The sequence below is a fragment of the Cornus florida genome, unplaced genomic scaffold (genome assembly GCF_030987335.1).
Source record: "Cornus florida cultivar Cherokee Brave unplaced genomic scaffold, ASM3098733v1 CherokeeBrave_3.0.0_Hap2_Chr03, whole genome shotgun sequence".
Lineage (NCBI taxonomy): Eukaryota > Viridiplantae > Streptophyta > Magnoliopsida > Cornales > Cornaceae > Cornus > Cornus florida.
In genome coordinates, this window is record NW_026775573.1 from 61,298,022 (window position 1) to 61,320,612 (window position 22,591).

Below are 22,591 nucleotides of genomic sequence, written 5' to 3' on the forward strand. Positions count from 1 at the left end.
TTGCTTGATTTGTCATCCTTGCCAATTGAATCAACCTAATGCACACACACCATTATCATATTGCAACACATCCATTACCCTCAGTTGATCACTTGTTAGTAGTATAGAAAAGTATTGCTTGTTGGTGATCTCTACACCCCAAGACCTTTCTCTCTCTTGTTTACCTCATATTATTTTATTTAGTTGAATTCAATTTAGCTTAATCAACCAACCAACCAATTGTGTGATCACTCGACCTACTAACCCTAATTACCATAGTTTCACAATTCGATACACCATCAAATCCCTTGGGACGATCCCTACTCGCCCTATCTATATTTTATATAGAGAAAGGTAGTAGTGGCTTTCTATAAATGTAAAACTTGGCCACCTCCTAAATTCACACACAACTTTCAAGCTTTGTTGGTTGTGGCGACTCCATCAAGGAAACCAACAACAAGTTTGAAGGTGAAGTCTTTTTGGAAACTTATTCCATTGATTCAACAACCACATAATTGATCTAATCAGATTTTTTGATCCACATAGTTTTCACTCTCACTTCTTAAAATTGTTTTTCATTCTTTACCTCTTTCTTAGACAAATTTTCCGCTTTAGAAAACTTAGGTGATACAAAATCATTTTTCTTTACATGAATATCATAAGAATGAAAATCATAAAAAATCTTTGTTTTTCCAGTGCGAATTCCTTTTAGAATGAAAAATTTTAGGTTTATTGAATTGTCAAGCATGGATGGACAAGTAAGCATACATTATCTAGCCAAACTAGTGAATATTTCAACATATCAAATCAAGCCATTATTCCTTCCTTTAAGTCCACAATTAATACACATCATCAAATTAGAGAAATATACTACTTGCATTCATAAGTATGGAACATTAAACAATAAGCATGGATTGTCCACCTATCTAAGAAAGTAAGACAACTACACTACATCTAAGCTATTGACATTAAAATTAAACTAATTAAATTAAGGAGGTGGCACAATTCATCAAGAAATAAGTATGAACCATCAAATAAACTAGAAGAGTAATCTATTTAAGCACCATGCCTTGACCATCACTAGATTCATAGCATCAAAACACATAGACATGCATCAATATTACAAAATCTAGAAATAAACACATGCACAATCATTCTAGCATACATAGACATATGGCTAGAATCAAATGATCAATTGGAAGTATTAAACTACACAAATCATTGTAGAAACAAGATTTATATATACATAAGAAGTCAAGACAAACATTACAACACAAATCCCCTTTAATTACAAAACATCAAAGTCTAGGAGGCATGCTTAGGGCTATCTCTAGCCCCAAGAGAATGGTTTAGCATTCATTGATGTTGTCATCCAACCCTCAAGGGTTATCTCCATGGTAGAAATGATCTTCCTCTTCTTGTTGGAAACCCTAGATGAGTGGAAGAACTTTTTGCCCAAATGGTGTATATCTCTCTCTCTAATCTCTAGCCTCCTCCTAATCTCAATATTGTATGTTGAATCAAAATGGCCAACATCCTTATATAAGTAGCTCAAATGTCACACCCAATGGTCAGAACTCGTGCACTAGGGCCTCTAAATGATTGCACCACGAGCACACATGCACTGCACTTCGATCGATCATAAGGGTGCTTCGATCGATCGAACTATGGCGACGCCTTTTTGAATAATGACAAAGCAGAGATATTTTCAGGATATTTTGGGAAAAGGACAAATTTGGTAGGTGAGGATAAGATAAAAAATGTTGGATCGATTGAAGAAAATGTTAGATCGATCGAAAAGGAAAATTTCCTGAAGATAAGGACAAAAGGCTCGATCCATCATGGCATGGTTGAAATGATTATAGTGTGATCGATTAGAGCTTAGTTCGATCGATCGAAGAAGCCTTCTTTTCACCATTTTGCTCATTTCTTCCACTAAGCTTGAGATTGCTTCTTTTATGCTCTAATTCAGCTAAATTGACTTATTTTGGGGATAAGTACATGAAAAGGGACGTAACATGAAATTAGACTAAAACAGTAAAATAAGATAGAATAAGGTCTTAAAATACTCAAGCTTAAGGGGTTTAAATGCGCACTTTTCAGCGCTTATCACACCCTTAAAACTTAAATATTTCTAGTCCCTAACAATGAACTACAAAGAAAATAAAGAAATGAATAACTATACAACTATAATCTAGAAAACAATAAATAGATAACGCCATTTTCGTAGGGAACACGATTGTATTTATCACATTCAACAAGCCTTTTAAACCCCTAGGTTACCCCTAGTGGACGAGTGAAGTCTTGTAAGGGTTTCTAGAAATGATACCCACAAACATTAAGCTTATTCTCACTAAAGAGGCACCAATATTCTAAACAAGTATTGGGAGAAAACTACCTCAAGTATGCAATTTTTCAACAATTTCCAAGCAATCTCCTAAAATCTCAACATCATACAAGCAAGTATGGTCCTCCACACATCAAGACAATGATCATGCAAATAAAAATAACTCTAGAATCCTTTTTAAGTGAACCGGCATCAAATATGTTCCTATCTAAGGCAACTAAAGAAATGATCACATCCGGCCTCAAACTAGCACACAAATTTAGTATCAATCATCAAGACAAAGAATTGACCTTTTATTAAAACTTTATTCGACTAGGTGCGCTTATTCTTTTCACTTGATTTTTTTATTTTTATTTTTATTTTTTTTAACTAACCTAGAGGATCAAAGATGGAAGTATGGTGCAATGTGTTGATTTATTAAGCTTTCTAAAGATCCATGAGGTCGAGCGTTAGGTCAATAACTCCCAAAACGGACGGCTTTAGGGCATTAGGAGTTTAAACACCACTAAGGACTTACAAGCTCAAATCAACTAGGTTACAAATCAAAACAACCTCCATCTAATCATTTCCCACTTCTCACCTTTTGGGAGAAGTCCTCACTTTTTTTATTTGCTTTTGCAAACTTGTTTTATTTATTTTATTTATTTTTTTATTTTTTTATTTTTTATTTGGTATTCAATTATTAACCTAGAGTTTGGGCACTCCACCTGTTGGCGTAAGAAATTCAGTGCTTGATGAGGCTAGAATCCCGGTTACTCAATGAAAAGGGTTTATTATCCACCTTTATCAAGAATTGTTAGACCAAGAGGGGGGAGTGAATTGGTTTGTTTTTAGACTTGTCTAGCAATCAATGTAAATCAATCAAACTCAGATTAGGAACAAAACACAAGATATACAAGGAAACCCTTTCAATAGGGAAAAACCTTAGTTCTTGGCCTCTGCCAATAAAAGCCTCCACTAATAGTATGAACATCGTTACACACTCAGCTATCTCACTCACTGCACACACCCTTGTACAAGAATAGATACTAGCTTTCACAACCAATCCATACACACTAGCTCACCACAGTACACACATGCACTCCCCCTGTCCTAAGCAACCTTGCTTGGACTCCAAAGCTCTCAATAGCTTAATCTATAATGGGGTGAGGTATCAAAGCCTCACTACCATTTACAATAAGTCTTAATACACCAATTACAATAAACTTAAGCTGCAACACAAAATAGGAATGAGATACACAGCCTTAAGTTGAATACAATTTGAAACCCTAGCTTACACTTCTCTGCACAAAGAGGGATAGTTTAGTCAAATCACAATGCAGCTTCACTGGTAGCTCAAACTAGGTTTCTTAGTTAGCTACACAAATGCTCAGAATGATTATACAACTCAAAACCCAAATTTACAGCCTTTAATGCCTTTTCTGCTCAAGCATAGGGAAGAGGGGTAAATCTGGAAATCTGGGACCCAAAGATTCAAGATCATAAATGCAGCTTCACAGCTAACTCAAATAACATTTCCTCTGTCTTATCTTCACAAAAAAAGCTTAATAAACAAAAGTCTTCGATATATAGCAATCAGCAACAGTTGTAAGTTCAACAAGTTTCACAAAACCCTGTGAGGTTAGATATGTAAATTCATAATGGAGCTTAGTCCCAGATCCTTTTTCTATTTCCACAGCCTTTAACTCACAAAGTAAATTTACTCAAATGATTGAAAAAGTAAACACAACAAGTGATGTAAATCATCACAACACTCAAATGGCTTGAACTCAACTAACCCTACCTTTTAGGGTTTTGTGTGTGTATATCACTGATACAGTTTCAATCCTGTACCATAAGGATTTGTCACACGTTTATTTTCTTAGAATACACTTTTTGGAGTATAGAACATTCTTAAAACAACAAGGCAAAATAATTAACAGCTTACAAACAGAACTGAAAAACTCACAGCAGGCTCAAAACAACAAAATTGAATTGACACTGATATGAATAGGTAAAACTGGTATTTTTCCTTGAGACCTCTGAAAGCTTATGTCCACAGCTCTAATTCCACACCTCACACTTGCTCAGATTAGCCACCACACAAACACAGCAAGCAATATTCAAGAAATAAATCTCAAATTGCCTACAGCTACAGTTTCTACAAAATAACTTGACTGAAGGGTACTTCTGGAATTTTATATTATCTCAGGCCTGAATTGAGTTCTCATAAACTAGTACCATCATTACACATAAGCTCTAATGTAGAACACAATGACTGGGGCATAACACTTTAATTTTAATTTTGCGATCTCCATGTATTTAGCTTAAAACCCTTGTTTATGAGGTTTAAGATGTCAAAACAAGAACTGACCATTTTTCAGGAAATAAACCAACTTCAGCAGCTTATAATCATCAACACAATCATGTTCCAAAGGTATACAACCAACTCACACCATGATTTGTATATATATAACTCAGCTCAGGTACTTAAACTAGAAATCAGCAACAGAGCAATGAGACCTCAAATTTAGCTATAGCAGTAATATGCTGAAGAACAGGTTTTTGGCAGCTATAAATAGATAGAATATACTTGCCTCAACCTTTAAAACCTCTGAACTGGCCTTCATAGATGTTGAGCCTCTGAATTAACTTTCTACACCAGAAAATCAGCAACACAAACCCTCCTTTCTGTTCAACACATTTGCAACTTCTTCATGTGGATTTCAGTAAATAAAATAGGCTTGGATCAACCTGAAATCACCCATTAAACACTCACTATATTCAGCTCTCAAGCCCCTTTTGCAATGTAGCCTATTTTAGCTTAATATTTCTCTCTTGGCTCTCTCTCTGTGCAGGCTGTTATAAGGATGCTTTATACCACCCTTTTTCCACACTGAAAAACCTTAATGTTGTGGATAAGAATGGCTGGATCCACCAATAACAATAACGAGAGTATTATCCTGACATTTTCAGTCGTATAAAGGGACCTCAACACCCATTGACACATCACACATTCTTGTCTTCTAGTGCACTCACATTCCACAACAAAAATGTATATACTGTATATTTTAGCTCAGGATAATGCAAGGCTGTCATTGTGCTTTCTCTCTCAAGGACCACTATGCATATGTCACTAACTTGTGAGTCCCCCACCATAGTAGAATTATATAGAGAATACCATAACTTCCCCTTGATTGTCACATGTTATTTGCACCAAAAATGTGTTGTTCAGTGATATATATGGATCAATCAATTACTACAATGCACCTTCAGTAAATGGTAAGCTGAATTGACCACCACAATACTGTATGTATAGAGACCAAAATACCCTTGTGACATTGACCTTTTGACATTTATTTGACATTAAAAAAGCAAACCTCAATTAGGATCAACAATCTCCCCCTTTTGCCTTTTGATGTCAAAAACCCTAACATTCTCCCCCGTTTTGATATTGAAAGTCAAAAGGGTTAAGGGAATAACTTTGATAACCTCAGATTCATACAAGGTAGGTTACAATTGTGGTACTCAACAAACATAATTCATTAAAGTAATCTTGCTAAGATCACTAACAATCAATATATAACCCTATAATCAGTGCAGTACAAAGCAGTCTTCAAATAAATGATCATGCAGTATTGTTGATTTTCAGGTGCAAAAGTGGGATTTCTCCATAGAGCAGTCATAGAACTCTGTCCCATCACTCTTATATCAACGAAATACCCATACTCAGAGTGGAAATAGGCATGGAACAACATGAATGAAAAATTTAAACTCTCTGATTAGGTAAAATCCCAATAAACCCTGGACTTGTTGTTTTAAAGGGTAACTATGCATTGTAGCTTCAGTGGGATCCCAACCATCACTTTCACATACTTGTAACAATCACAGAATGTTGCTCAATAAAAAATAACCATGAGTCTAGTAAGACATTGACAAGTTGAAAGCTCAATTAAAATGAAAGGGCTAAAACCTCAATTTTCAAGGTGAATCAATCACATCCTTGGAAAACTCCACACTTTCTTCAACCAATAGCTTCCACAGCTTTAAAACAATGATTAGAACCTGCTCAAATGAGTACTCAAGATACACAAATAGGTATAAAGCAATGTAGCTTAAATTCAATTCCAAAACAGTTCTAAAAAGGTTAAAACCCTAAAACCAAGGATAAAAAGGTAATTACACAATGTAGCTTCAGTTCAGCCCTAAAAATGCCTCCCAAGTTTTGTATCAACAAAGAACACTTGCTCAATTGATTTAGACAATTCAATTAGCAAGGTAACACAACATAGCACTGAAAGAGGCTTAACCTTAGCAAACCCTAGCTTAGAAGCTTTCAAGGGTAACTCTGTAATTTAAGCTCATGGACAGCTCAAACTTTACTTCCTCACTCTTCAATAGATAGAATATACTTGCTTAGCTGATAAAAACACTTTAAACAGCAAGGTATATCAATTTCAGTGCAGAACAGGCTTGGTTACACTTAAAATTCTAACCTTAAGGAATATAAAGGCTTTCTTCAATGTGGCTTTAAATAGACCCCATCTTGAATAATCTCAGTCTTCTTTTAGCAATATAAACATGCTCAGTGATACACTTTAGCTTGAATTCAATAAAGAGAAATATAGACTTCAGGGACTCTAATAAGCGCTGAATATTGCATATTCAAGCGCCCTTATTTGCATTAGTTAAATCCATTCGTTGATTATATTATACATTTTAGCTTCATTTGTGTGTTTTTGTTCACTTTCAGGTTGGTACCCCAAAGATAGTTAAAAGCGCTACTTTGTTGAGTTTTTGAAGAATCAAAACATGCCGTTGCCGGGGACCTTCATTTTGGCCAAGCCAGAAACCCATTAATCTCATGTTTTCCTTACAAAAAAAGCACTAAGGAGGATGCTTGCCAAAGCAGACCGAGCCAAAAGCAGCTCAAGGAGCAAGTGAAGTGCCTAGAAGCATGGCAAGCACCCACCATGCACCAGCGGGCGCCCACCAAATGGGGCAGAATGCTCATGATTTTGCGGGTGCCCGCCGCCAGCCGCGCCCTCACCTTCATGATATAGCGTGGGCACCCGCACCCGCCCTGTGCTGCGGGCGCCCGCTAATCTGTAAACATCAAAGCATGGGCCTCCTTTTCTCACCTAATGTTATCCCCTTAATTGGGGGGATTGCTCTGCACTTGTCTAGGAGTTTTGGGCCATGAAAATGGAGTTGTTGGATGGCTATGGTTGATTATTAAGGGCTTAATTCAATGTAATAGATATATCTCACATTATAGGATATTTTTAGAGAGAGAAATATTGTTCTAAGGGGTTTTGGGTTGGAACTTGTCTTAGGTGCAAAAATAGAAGGTGAGTTCACTTCAATCTCCTCCTCCTTTGCATCCATGGGTAACTAACTCCCTCTTTAGGGAGGTGATGAAGCTCCTCCTTGTAAACATGCCTTAGTTTTGGTTTATTTTGGGGAATGATGTATATATATGTTGTTATTTCATAATCTAGAGCTTGCATTTGATGTAATGAACCTAAATTGATTTAAATGATCATGTTAAATCTATTATCTTGTCTTAGATTGTATGTTCTCACGGTTATATGGCTTGCATTTTTATGGTGACAATTGAAATAAGATTGTGGAATGGTTTTAATGGCATGTTTTATGAGAAACTTGTTAGTCCATAGCTTATGGCCTCCCTTTAATGGATTAATCTTGATTCTTGACTTCATATGCTTTTATCATTTGATTGAGGGCTTGATAATCTCTAGCTTAGTGAGCATGTCTAAGACTACACCCTAGTTTAGGTAGTTTAAGCATGTAAAACTTCGATAGGTTATTTTTGCCTTTTGATTTCATGAAATTCTTAAAGATAGTGTAGTAATCTTGTGTTGTTATATATCATGGACACTTATATATGTTATTTCCCCAAGTAATCATAATCTAGCATGTTTATAGGGTTGGTAGTGGATTCACTCCCCTAGTCCTCTCTACCTAAGTTTCTTTCCTCTTAATTCCAAGTCACCTAGTGACAAACCAAACAAAAACTCTACACCCCTTTCATCAAGCTAAGTGATTTTAAAGACCTTGGTTGCTATAAACTAACAATCCCAGTGGTTTAACTTACCTATCCAATAGCCCTATTTTACAATGATTTGTGCTATTGCAAAGGGTTGATTATTATTGAGATCGTCGACTGACCATCAATTTTTGGCGCCGTTGCCGGGGATTGCAAACGGTTTTGTAACCGAGGTTCAAAGATTAACTTTGATTTGATTGTGAATATTGTGTCTTGTGAATATTTTCTTGCTGGTTTTGGTGACATTGGGTTCTAAGTTTTCTTGTGAGATTCTAGGGACTCAAGGCTTGCCTAGGGAAAACTAAAAATATCATAAGTCTAGAGCACTTCAGGTAAGTTTTTCAAAGTTCTAGTCTCAGCAATTGTGAATATTTTGCATGTGTTTAACTTAGTGATATTAAACTTGTGAAGCCCTTATCGAGGCTATTTCTGTTTTATTGTTTTATAAAGCATCGGTCCTTGTTGTGGCCATTTATTTTCTGTCTTGTTGATAATTAAGGAACATCGTATGTGGAGGTTATGGTGAAGAAGTGTTGTGCTTGTTGTGAAGTGTGATGTTGATGTTTGGTTGAAGGTCATTATCTTTACCAACTCTTGAATCTCCCATTGACATAAATTCGCTTGAAAGGACTCTTGGAAGAAACCTTAGGGAATCTGCAAACATAAGAGGAATTGAACTTGAATTTAATACAATGACCGGAAATAAAGAAAATGTTGGGAATGAGGGAATTAATAATAATAGGGCTAAAATTCCAAATGTTGTACCTATGACTCTTAAGGACCATTTCATCCCTACAACTTATACCTCTCCTTCTTGCATAGTGATGCCAAACATCGAGGCAGCCCAATATGAGATCAAATCTAACACAACTCAAAGGCTTCCATCCTTTCATGGCTTTGAAAATGAAGATCCCTATAAGCATCTTGATGAGTTCCTTGAAATCTGCTCTACCATCAAGCTTAGGGGCTTCCCTGAAAATGCTCTCCATTTGCATCTCTTCCCATTCGCCTTAAAAGATAGGGCAAAATATTAGTTGAACTCCCTTGCTGAAAATTCCATCACTACATGGGCTCAATTGCAATAAGAATTCTTTAAAAAAAAACTATCCTGTGAGTAAAACTAACCAAATGAGGTGTTTTATTTTTAGCTTTTCACAAATCGATGGGGTACAACTCCATGAGACTTGGGAAAGACTTCAAGACCTCCTTAGGAAATGTCTGCACCACCTAATTCCAAAATGGCAATTAGTGCAAGCTTTCTATGCTGGTTTAACCAACCCACATAGATTCATGGTTGACTCATCATGTTGATGGATGTTCATGTCTAAGAATGCAGATGAGGCTTGGACCTTACTCGAGAATTTGAGTGAAAATTCATTGCAACATAATTCTCATAGGGCTCTAACCTCAACCAATGCAAAGAACACCAATCTATGTCAACCAAAGACACTGAGGGAAGAATCTTCTCAAGTGGATGCCATAGCTCACAAATTCTATCAATTAATGGCATCACATCTCTCTCATTTCTTGTCTCAAAATTCAGCAAGTGCGGTGTGTGCATCATGCACTAGCCCATTCCATCTCTCGGAAGATTGCCCCACACCGGAGCAATTTTCTAGTAACAATCAAGAGCAAGTAAATGCTATGTTTTCCAGGCTTGGAAATAATCCTTACTACAATACCTACAATCCGGGATGGAGAGATCATCCGAATTTTTCGTGGAGCCAACCCGCCCCACAAAATTCGAATTTTCAAAATCAAGGGCATCAAAATCAGCCTTATTCTCAATTTCCCAATAGGAAATTTCAGGCCTCTTCGAGTTACCATCCACCCTACAATCCAAATGTCTCTCCTCCATCTCCTGTGTTTCCAACTGATGAAATTCTCGCTGCAAATAAGCAAATGATGGAATCCCTTAACAAGCAAATGTTAGAATCTAACAAGCAACTGTTGACATCATTACAGCCCACTCTCCAAATGGTTCATTCCTATACTCAGTCAATAGCTAAACTTGAGAATCAAGTGGGACAAATAGTTAATTCAATGAACCAACTCCTTCAAAGAGATAAGGGAAAACATCCCGCTCAACCATTTGAGAATCCTAGAGGGATGCATGTGATTGACAAAGCCCCTCCTCTAAGTGGGCCCGCTCATGAACAAGTCCAAGCAATCACCACCCTTAGGAGTGCTTGAATTGTGGACAACAAGGTTGATAGAGGAAAAGAGGAAAAAGTTTTTCCAATCCAAATCTCATCTCATCTAATCCAAATTTCACTCCTAAAAATCCAAAGTCTAGCACTAAAAATTCCAAGCTTACCACCCCAAATATGGAGACCTCTTATGAGCCTAAGGCTTCATTTCCTCAATGTTTCCAAAAGTCGACACACTTTGGGAACAAAAGTTGTAAAATTCAAGACATGTGGGAGGTCTTTAAGCAAGTAAAGATCAACCTACATCTTTGGGATGCTATCAAGCAAATTCCTCTATATGCCAAATTTCTCAAGGATTTATGCACTCAAAAGTGCACTTCCAAGAATCACTTACCAAAGAAGGTAAGACTAACTGACAATGTGAGTGCGATCATTCAGCACAGCACTCCTCCAAAGTATAAGGATCCGGGTGCCCCAACAATCTCGTGTGTCATCGGTGACAACAAGATAGAAAGGGCCTTCCTTGACTTAGGAGCGAGTGTGAACTTAATTCCTTATTCAGTTTACTTACAATTTGGGTTGGGTAATCTTAAACCAACCTTCATAGTCTTGCAGCTTGCCAATAGATCGGTCAAGCACCCATGGGGCATTCTTGAAGATGTCATCATCAAAGTGGACAAATTCTACTTCCCGGTAGACTTTGTGGTTCTTGGCACGAAACCGGTCTATGACCCAAAGAAGCATATTCCCGTGATCCTCGGTCGACCTTTCTTAGCTACGGTTAATGCTTCGATAAATTGCCGAACCGGGGTGATGGATATTGCCTTTGGAAATATGCAAGTCAAACTCCAAATTTTCCATGCAACTCAACATCCTTTCGAAGAGGATGATTGTTTTCTCATTGATATGGTAGATGAAGTGGTCGAAGAATCTCTCCCCTTCATTCTAAGCAAGGATCCTCTTGCAGCTTGCATGTCTCACTTTGATTTTGCAAACTTTAATATCAATCAATCCATCCAAGAAATAAATTATTTGCTCGACATTGGTGCTATCATGGATTATCCTCCTTAGAAAATGCCAAGAGAATGACTTCCTCAACTTTCAACTATTCCACCGGTCCCTTCCTTAAAATCTCCACCATAACTTGAGTTAAAGCCGCTCCCGATCCACCTTAAGTATGTGTTTCTTGGTGCAAATAAAACTCTTCCATTCATCATTACATTGGATCTTTTAAAGGACCAAGAAAATAGCCTTTTAGCGGTGCTACAAGAGCACAAAGAAGCTATTGGCTAGGCAGTAGCTGATTTGAAAGGAATCGACCCTTCTATTTATATGCACCGCATTCATATGGAAGACGATGCAAAACCTTCTAGAGAGGTACAGCGCCAATTGAATCTAAACATAAAGGAAGTGGTCATGAAAGAAGTGATCAAGCTACTAGATGCGGGAATCATCTATCCCGTCTCGGATAGCAATTGGGTAAGCCCCACTCAAGTGGTTCCCAAGAAATCCGGCCTCACCATTGTTGAAAATTCAGCGGGAGAGCTCGTGCCACAATGCACCACCACTGAGTGGCGTGTGTGCATTGACTACCGGAAACTCAACTCTACCACTAGGAAGGATCATTTCCCACTTCCATTCATTGATCAAATCCTAGAGAGGCTTGCCGGCCAAAGCTACTACTGTTTCCTTGATGGTTGTTCTGGCTATAACCAAGTGCCAATTGATGTACAAGATCAAGAGAAGACCATATTCACATGTCCCTTTGGAACATTTGCCTATAGACGCATGCCCTTTGGGCTATGCAATGCACCGGAAACTTTCCAAAGGTGCATAATGTCCATATTTTCTGATATGGTTGAAAAGTTTTTGGAAGTATTCATGGATGATTTATCCGTCTTTCGGTCTTCCTTTGACTCATGTCTCCAAAATATATCCTTTGTGCTTCAAAGATGCAAGGAGACAAATCTTATTCTAAGTTGGGAAAAGAGTCATTTTATGGTCCAAGAAGGCATTGTCTTGGGATATGTTATTTCTAAAAGGGGAATTGAGGTCGACAAGGCTAAAGTCGAATTGATCGCTAATCTTTCTCCTCCAAATTCTGTCCGACAAATTCATTCCTTTTTTGGTCATACCGGCTTTTATCGCCGCTTCATCAAAGATTTTAGCAAAATATCTCGGCCTCTATGTAATCTTCTCTCTAAGGATATTCCCTTTAATTTTGATGAAGACTGTTTGGAAGCTTTTAAGAAGCTTCATACTCTTCTCTCTTCAGCCCCAATCATGAAACTGCCCAATTGGTCTCTTTCATTTGAGATTATGTGTGATGCATCCGATTATGCATTGGGTGCGGTTTTGGGCCAGCGTGTGGACAAGCTTACTATGCTAGCAAAACTTTATCTATTATGCTAGCAAAACTCTATCTGATGCTTTATTGAATTACACCATTACTGAAAAAGAGTTGTTAGCTGTGGTGTACGCCTTGAATAAATTTCGTTCTTACCTTCTTAGATCCAAGGTCATTGTCTTTTCAGACCATGCCGCTCTTAGGCATTTGCTCGCTGAAAAAGAGACTAAACCTCGGCTAATTCGATAGATACTCTTACTCCAAGAGTTTGACATTGAGATTCGGGATAAAAAAGGAACAAACAATGTTGTCGCCAACCATCTCTCTCGCTTACTCATTGAGAAATCGTTTGAATTTGCTGCAGTTCGTGATTCCTTCCCGGATGAGCAACTGTTTCAGATTTCTCACACAAATCTTCCATGGTTCGCGGATATTGTCAACTACCTTGCAGTAGGAAAAATTCCATCCAAATGGTCCAAACAAGAAAAAGACCGTTTCTTCTCCCAAGTCAAAATTTTCTTTTGGGAAGATCCGGAGTTATTCAAGTATTACCCGGATCAAATTATCCGGCGGTGCATTCCCGAAACTGAATTCTCCAGTGTCCTGAATTTTTGCCACATGCTTGCGCGTGGAGGCAACTTCAGTGCCAAAAAAACCGCTGACAAAGTCCTTCAAAGCGGATTCTATTGGCCTTCTTTGTTTCAGGATGCTTATAATTTCTGTGAATCAAATGAGTGTTGCCAAAAGCTCGGATCCATGTTTAGAAGAAACATGATGCCCCTGACCCCAATCTTAATCATAGAAATTTTTGATGTGTGGGGAATTGACTTCATGGGACCGTTTCCATCCTCTTATGGCTATGAGTACATTCTCGTAGCGGTGGATTACATGTCTAAATGGGTTGAGGCGAATGCTACCAAAACAAATGATCATAAAGTTGTGGTCAAGTTTGTCCAATCAAACATCTTCAGTCGATTTGGTACGCCGAGAGCCCTCATCAGTGACAGAGGTTCTCATTTCTGTAATCGCTATCTCAAATCCGTCCTTAAATACTCTGTCACTCATAAAGTTGCCACACCTTACCACCCTCGAACGAGTGGTCAAGTGGAAGTATCTAATCATGAGATTAAGCATATTCTGGAAAAAAACGGTTCAACCGGACCGCAAAGATTGGTTATTGAGACTAAACGATGCATTTAGGCTTACCGGACAGCGTATAAGACACCCATTGGCATGTCCCCATATCGACTTGTCTTTGGCAAAGCTTGTCATCTCCCAGTCGAATTAGAGCACTGTGCTTTTTGGGCTATAAAAAGGCTCAACTTTGATCTTAAACAAGCCGGCTCTACTCGTAAATTGCAGCTCAATGAGCTTGAGGAAATTCGAAATGATTTATATGAAAACGCCAAAATCTTGGAATATTCCATAAAACATGAAAAATGTCTTAAATCTTCAAGGAACACAACACTTGAAATTTAAGGAACGAAATCACGGATGAAGCATAAAATCTATGCAATGAAATAAGGATGGAATATTTCATAAAACATGAAAAGGAGAATACATGAAATTAAGGATAATGCATAATTCCTCAAATAAAAATATATCAACATGCATATATATCAACATCCATAACTACTATGGCATGAAAGATGTCAAAAAATAAAGTGTGCAACTCATTACACAAGACAAAAATATACTCAATGAAGGAAAAATATTCTCATGAATATAAATATAACAACAATGTTATCCAATGGTCAAAACATAAACAAATGAATATACAACATATCCAAGTCCATGATTTAAACATAAAATCAACTTCTAAGACATAATCAAATCCATGGAATAATTAGAAAGAATTTAATTAAATAAAATAATTAAATTCTCTAGATTTTAAACCAATTCCAAATAACCTTAATTTAATATATGTTGAAGGACATAGCATGGTCATCATATATATAATATCAAATAACTAAATAAGTGATTAAAGCACTTAAAATAAAATTAATTAAGCTAATTAATTAATTTCCTCTAGATTTTTAAACAACTCCAAATGCTCATAAATTAACATAGGTTAGAGAACATGCCAAGTCCTACTTTAATATCACATTTCTAGTTGATTTCATGCATGATACAACCATATGAATTAAACTTTCACCAAAGAAAACTATTAAATAAAAGTTACAATTCTTATTCAGATAATCCCAATTTAATAAACGTCAACAAGCATACCAAGGCCTAAATTTCTAGCGTGCCACAATTTAATTCCAAGTTGTACATCATCATGAGAATTAAATCTTAACCATAGAAAATAATTAAATTAAATTCTAGATTATGAACAAAATCATGCATACAAGTTGTATAAGCATCAATAGCATGCAAGACAACAAAGATATGAACCTATAACATCCCCTACCTCCACTTGAGATGAAATCTCAAATCCCGACCAAAATGAAACAGCTTCGAATTCGACAAAACTTCTAGATTTTGTCGGGGACAACACAGTGAACATTAAACTCCAAAGAGGATATACCAAAATCCAAACTTGACCTCAAACCTGAACTAAAAAATTTGCCAAAACGACATTCCAATTGGTTGGAATTAAAGGCCTTGTCAAGACGAACATAAAACACTACGACACTATGGTATTTCACTAAGGGGATGAGGTTCAAAAGAGGAGAGAGAAGGTGGCAACCATGGCTACCATGGAACCGCCAAGACAAAGGAGAGAGAGTGAAAAATCTAATTTTTCTTCTTAAGTGGCCATATTTATGATAAAACCCTAAAAGTGTCCCGAAAGGGCCCCATCGGGTAAAGAAAAGTGGAATTTGAGCAAACACGCTCAAACAACTATACTCCATGAACAAAAAAGATCCAAAATGAGGAAATATGAATAACAGAAGAAACAGTGTCTATAACCGAGTCCCGAGTAGAGAGATATGCCCTGAACAAGTTTAGCGGCAGCTAGGGCCAGAAAACCTAAAACTGGGGAAAAGCAACCAGAAGGAAATCTCAAGAGTACATGACTCAACGAAAAGTGAAAATGAATCCTGTACGAGGATCCAGGCTCAAAACAAGACATTTAGCATGTAATGACCTGGTCATTTTCCTCCCTTTCATTTTTCTCAAATTTTACGGATAAATTTTTTTCGTTTAATTTTCTTTTTCGAGTTCTATTTCTTGATGCTTAGTGTCATCTCGAGTGCTCAGAAATGGTTTCTGAGACTCTTTCCCTTGGATTGACAAGTTCCTTTAAGGACCGAGTCATTTTCATATTTTCAATTTTTGGATACTATTTACTTTTCGTCCTTTTTCCTATTTTGTCTTTTCCCCGTTTATCACTTTTTGGCACAACCTCACTTTTTGTGCTCGGAGTTAGTTTTTGACTTCATTTATCTTCATTCTAAGTGGTTTCCACGAAATACGTATCTTTACTTTTGCAATAAAGTACTCTAGTTGCTCCCAGCGTCCATAGGAGTATGGATGCATAGTTTTTCAAAATCTTTTTCTTTTCTTGGGGTGCTTTTCACAAATATCTTTTGAAGATATTTTATTTCAGGGGTTTTTAAGAAAATATTTTTGGAAAATATTTTCATTCTGGGTCATTAGTGCAGTTTTCACTTTTTTGAGTGGTCATTGTGCAATTAATGAAAGTTATTGTAAAAATGAGTCGTTTTGAAACTGGATCCTCGTACGGGATTCATTTTCACATTTCATCAAGTTGTGTGCTCTTAGAATTTCCTTCTGGCCATTTTTCTCCAATTTCAAGGTTTCTAGCCCTAGTTGCCGCCAAACTTGTTCGGGGCATATCTCTCTGCTCAGGACTCAGTTTTTGACACCATTTCTTCCGTTGTTCATTTTTTCTCATTTCAGTTCTTTTTTGTTCACAAAGATTTTTTGTTTGAGCGTGTCTGCTCAAATTCCACTTTTCCGAACCTGGCGGAGCCTTTTCGTGGCACTTTTAGGGTTTTCCTATAAAAGGGGGGTGAGACATTTCATTTTTCACTTTCTCCTCCCTTCATGCATGACCAGAAGCTGCCATGGCAGCCCAAGGGGGGCTGCCACCCTTCTTCTCTCAATTAAACCTTTTTCCCTTTGTTAAAGAGTCATAGTGCCTTTGCATTTTGTGTTTTCTTGACTACGCATATCTTTCCCCCTTATTAGAACCCGTTTTTAGCTAATTTTTGAGTTCGGGTTTGAGGTCAAGTTAGGATTTTGGTAGGTCCTCTTTGTAGTTTAATGTTCACGGCATTGTCCCCGACAAAACCCCAAAGTATTGTCGAATTCGGAGCCGTTTCATTTTGGTGGCTTTTGAGATTTTCATCTCAAATTGAGGTACAAAATGTTTTAGGCTTTTATTTATGTTGTATTGATGATTTTATAAGCTTATACCACTTGTATGCAGGTTTTGTATTAATCCTAGATTTCCTTGTATAGGATTTAATTCTCAAGGATGTATATAACTTAGAATTAAAGTATAGCATGCTAGTAAATTTGGCCTTGGTATAGCTGTTGACATATATTAAATTTGGGTCATTTGAATAAGAATTGCAACTTTTATTTAATATTTTTCTTTTGTGAAAGATTAATTCCCATGGCCGTACCTTACATGAAATTAACTTGTGATAGGCTAGTAAATTAAGTCTTGGCATGCTCTTTAACATACTTTAATTTTGGAGCATTTGGATGAGTATGAAAATCTAGAAATTTTAATTAATGAATTAAACATAATCGATTTAAGGGTTCCATTGGCTTAATTGAGTTTTAAACTTGATATTTGAAATGACTGGGATTTGTTTACTAGCATATATTAATTTGGGACCATTTGAAATTGTTTTAGAAGTTAGAGATTTAATTATCATGATTTAATTAAATTCTACTTTGTTGTTCCATTGACCTAACTAAGATTTTGAATAGATGTATGTAATGACCATGCAATGTTGTTTAACATGTGTTAATTAAGGGTCATTTGATTGAGATTTGAAACTTAAAGAAATTAATTAGTTTATTTAATTAATTTCCATTTCTATAGCGTTAATGATTTAATCATATGTTTGACATTGGTTATATGTTTAAATCATGATTTTGGATTTTTATTAGATTCATGAGTTTATGATTTCAATGTTGAAATATATTGCCATAGTGTGTAACGAATCGCACACTGAAGATTCAACATTTGTCATACCATAGTAGTTGTGGACTTAAAGCATGTATTGTATGTATTTCCAAATTTGTTTGTGCATGGTAAATAGTTAATTATCTTGTATATACATGTTGATATATACATTGTTACACAACTTGTTGATTTTGGAAACTTAGGGATGTCATTGTTTGATTACGGCTAGGACATGGTTCTAGTACGGGGGACTATGTCTCTACAGTCTAGTGCGCACATAGGGAGGTTACCCATGGGCTAGTAACCCTAAAGTAACTATGGTGTCGGTCTAATCCGGTGTGATGTCCAAGTATCCACTTTGTTTGATTTTACATTTCGTTTTAAGTTGATAACTAGATAATATCGTAATTTGTTGTTCTTTAATTGATTTCCCGTTTTGAGTTTCAAGATGTTAACTTAGAGGAATCATGCTTTATGCGTTGCATTAGAAGTTCCAATGTTGGTTAAATTGCATCGATATTATGATTTGTGTTTTGATGTTCAAATGTAAGTTAGGAATGATCCTATAAATTCATTAGAACATAGACGTTAGGTGGCATGATCTACTTTAGTTGTTTTCGTATCTTAGGTTGCAAGTTGATACTTTTGAGAACCTATATCTTGTTGCTTTGTATAACATTTTTCTATGTTGTTTAAATTGCATGAATGATGTGATTTATGCTAGAAATGATTTAAGGTAGCTTAGGATGTTCTGAGTCTCATCTTGACATAGACGTTAGGTGACATGAGGTGATAATTTTGTAAAATGCTACATCAATGCATGTTCATTTCCTATGAGTAGCTTTATGTTACTCACCCCGAAGTTACTGGGGATTTGTTTCAAGTATGAAGACTTGGTTCGTGATGCTCATCATACTTTGGATGACTTGTAGCTTTTAAGTTTCCATTTTATACAAATGTTAGCATGAAATATCATTTTGTAGCCTTATATGTCTAAACTTGTATCTTTGATTCCATATATGTAATGTGTACATAAGTACACATTTTACGATGTATTTGAGTTGTGTGAGATGAGCCCAAAGGCCAATGACATTTATATTGCATCTTATGTAATTCTTGATTTCATGAAATGTTGTGAAAATATTAAAAAAAATCACAAGTCATTGTCTCACCATGGTTGCATCGGGTGTGGAAATTCTATTTTTATTTTTCTATAGGGTCTCATTAATCATATATGAAGTGTGGCCAAGTGAAAAACGGTAATTTGAAGCCATTTCATAATTTTAAATTTCAAAATTTTCATTTCATTTTCATTTTCGCCTTTTTGGCGGTTGGGGGGTCGAATTTTGCATCGGTGGTATTTTTAAGCCATGGACCACTGTAACACGTCCTAATAGGTAAGTTACGTTTGCGTGCATGATCTTTTTCAAGAAAAACTTTATCCTTGGTAATTTAAGCCTTCTATGGACTCATTTTGCATTTTTTTTTTTTTTTTTTGCATAATCTGATTTTAGGGCATTTTGGGGTTTTCCTTCGAGAAATAAATTCTGGTCTTCACATGGTCATTTAGAAAACACAATTTTTTTTTTTTGGGGGGGGGGGGGGGGGGGGGGGGGTTTCCAGAAAATGTCGTCTTGGTACCGGAAATCCCTCACAAAGTTCAGTTTCCCGTTTTGCATTTTAGCAGCTTTTTAACCCTCGTGACCTGATTTCATGGAGGGGCATTCTAGGTACTTTACAATGTGTTTTTTTATTTTCTTTTATAGAGTTGGGTAGAAAACTCGATTTTGGGGGGGTTTCTTTTTCGTGTTTTTCCAGAAAAATTCATTTGGTAGCCCGTTTTTGATCTCAGATGTGGACAGTTACTGTAGCAACTTTTTGCTCTCTTGTCCAATTCTGATCTAGGGCCATTTTGGGGATTTTGCAGTGTGTCTTTTTCATTTCCTTCCACAAATTAGGGTAAAAAACTCGATTTTAGGGGGGGTTTCTTCATTGTGTTTTTCTAGAAAAATTCGTTTCGGACCTTGTTTCGGCTTTCAGTTCTGACTGAATTGTTTTTTTTTCCTAGCATGTCATGGTGCTTGTCGGTGTGCTCGTGGGGTGCTCGTCTCGACATCGTGACGTCGACTTTTGTTTTTGCTCGTTCTCCTTCGTTCGGACTCTAAATCGAGTGAACTTTTTTCTGAACATGACTAATTTTTCGCTGTTTTTCCAACGCTGTACTCGGTTGCACCCGGATCTTCCTAGATAACTACCAATTTACCCTTTTTGCCTTAAGTGCTCGTTTTTCTTCTTCATGTCGATTCTCCTTCGTTCGGACTCCGACTCATGCGATTCTTAAGTCCATCTTGATTAGTTTTTCGTTGTCTTTCCAGAGGTGTGCTCGTTAGCACCTGAATCTATAGTTTCAAAAAATTACTATTTTGCCCCTAGGGGCTTATTTGTCATATTTTCAATCTTTTGTTTCCGCATCAGTTCTCATTGAGTTCCACGAACTCATGGAAGGTCACTTTGACTTCTTAGAGTCTTGTTTTTTTTTTTTTTACTTTTGCATTTCGGATCTATTATCGAATCATCCTTTTGGTTCATTACTGATGCACTGGCCTAAAAACCAGAGCCTTCACATAGCAATAACTTTCATTAATTGCACAATGGCTCCTCCAAAAAGTGAAAACTGCACTAATGACCCAGAATGAAAATATCTTCCAAAAATATTTTTTTTAAAACCCCTGAAATAAAATATCTTCAAAAGATATTTATGAAAAACACCCCATGAAAAGGAAAAGTTTCCAAAGAACTATGCATCCATGCCCCTATGGACAACGGGAGTATCCAGAATACTTTTCTACAAAGGTAAAGATATGTATTTCGTGGAAACCACTTAGAATGAAGATACATGAAGTCAAAAACCAACTCCGAGCACAAAAAATGAGATTGTGCCAAAAAGTGACCAATGGGAAAAAAGACGAAAATTGAATAGTGTCAAAAACAAAAAATCTGGAAATAACGCGGTCCCTTAAGGAAGTTGTCAATCTAAAGGAAAGAGTCTCAGAAACCATTTTCGAGTACTCGAGACAACACTAAGTGACGAGAAACCAAACTCAGAAAGGAAAAGACAACGGAAAAAATTTATCTGTAAAATTTGAGCAAAAAAGAAAGGAAGGAAAATGACCGGGTCATTACAACCTTCCCACCTTAAAGGGATTCGTCCCTGAAATCTGGCCCCAACAAAACAAAAACGCAAAACCAAGATAATTACGGAGTACATCTCCGAGTGTCCCACATAACATGCTACAAAAGCAATCCCAAAACTGAAAGACAACATACAAACCAATGTCATTTTCACCTACGTGCTCACGACAGGACAACCTCTCAAAAGAAAAGTGACCACACGGCCACACGACAAATCAAAACTCACACATAGAACCCAAGGTCAGACAAAGGAATGGAAAACAATAACCGTAAGCATCCCCCTTGATGAACCATCATACCGATCCAAAAACAACCACCAAAAGAACTTTAAGAAAACCACGTATCAAATAAGGGTACTGAACAAAGACAACGTGGCAGTACGAAAAACGACCAGAACCTGCCCACGATGTACTCAAATGTGTGGTAGCAATGACAGTGCCTAGTAGCCACCCACACTTACTCGTCAGTAAGGTAGCATCGACGGTAACTAGCACTCGCCAACAACACACAACTTGTACTGTAGCATGACAGTACAAGACACTAGTTCATAACCTGCCCCCACTAGGTCTACCCATGAAACCTCATGAAACAAATGCCATTAATGTTGTAAATCATCATTACCAAAAGCACCACGGAGACCAGACATTTTGTAAGAGTTAAGATATGGTCCAAAGATGTCCAGCCGGACCATTCTGGCCAATCCCAAAACTCTGACAACAATGCCATAGGTACCGCTACGCTCAAGGCCTTAAATCCTCAACACAAAAACCAACAACTCCAACGTCTCAAAATACTATAATCAATGACCTCAATCAAGATTCCAAAACCTAACAAGCAAATCAAAACCTTCTGAATCAGAATGAACCTCACCACAAGATATTCATCGAAAGTCCTATATATCTCCTTGAAACAGATCAACTACAAAACCACATCGTAATCAAACATCAGACCCACATCACTATCACGAATAACTAAATCCTGGAAATACAGTCCACCAAGTGGCACAAATATCTAAAATCCTGACAACCAAAGTCACATATCGAGTCTCTCAAAACCGTGCTTAGCATCACCAAGCTAAATCAAAATTCCTCAATTTTCATCTAAGAACAACCACTGAAACTACTATTCCTCAAAACCACGCCAAGTCATTACTAGGACGAGAAAACTCCACAAATAAGCCATATCTGACAACGATCTTCCAAAACTTCTCCTAAGAGTCAACCACATCCAGGTCTTCAAAACCAAAGCAAGTCTCCAAAAGACATCCCTAAATTGCGTCAAACTTACACAACGAATCAACTAAATCCTTAATCAAGTGGACACAAGTCCCTGCAAAATGATCTCACACTAATCAACTCACTCTGAGCACCACAACTCCGTCAACAAACATGACAAAAATTCTCCAAGGGGAGAT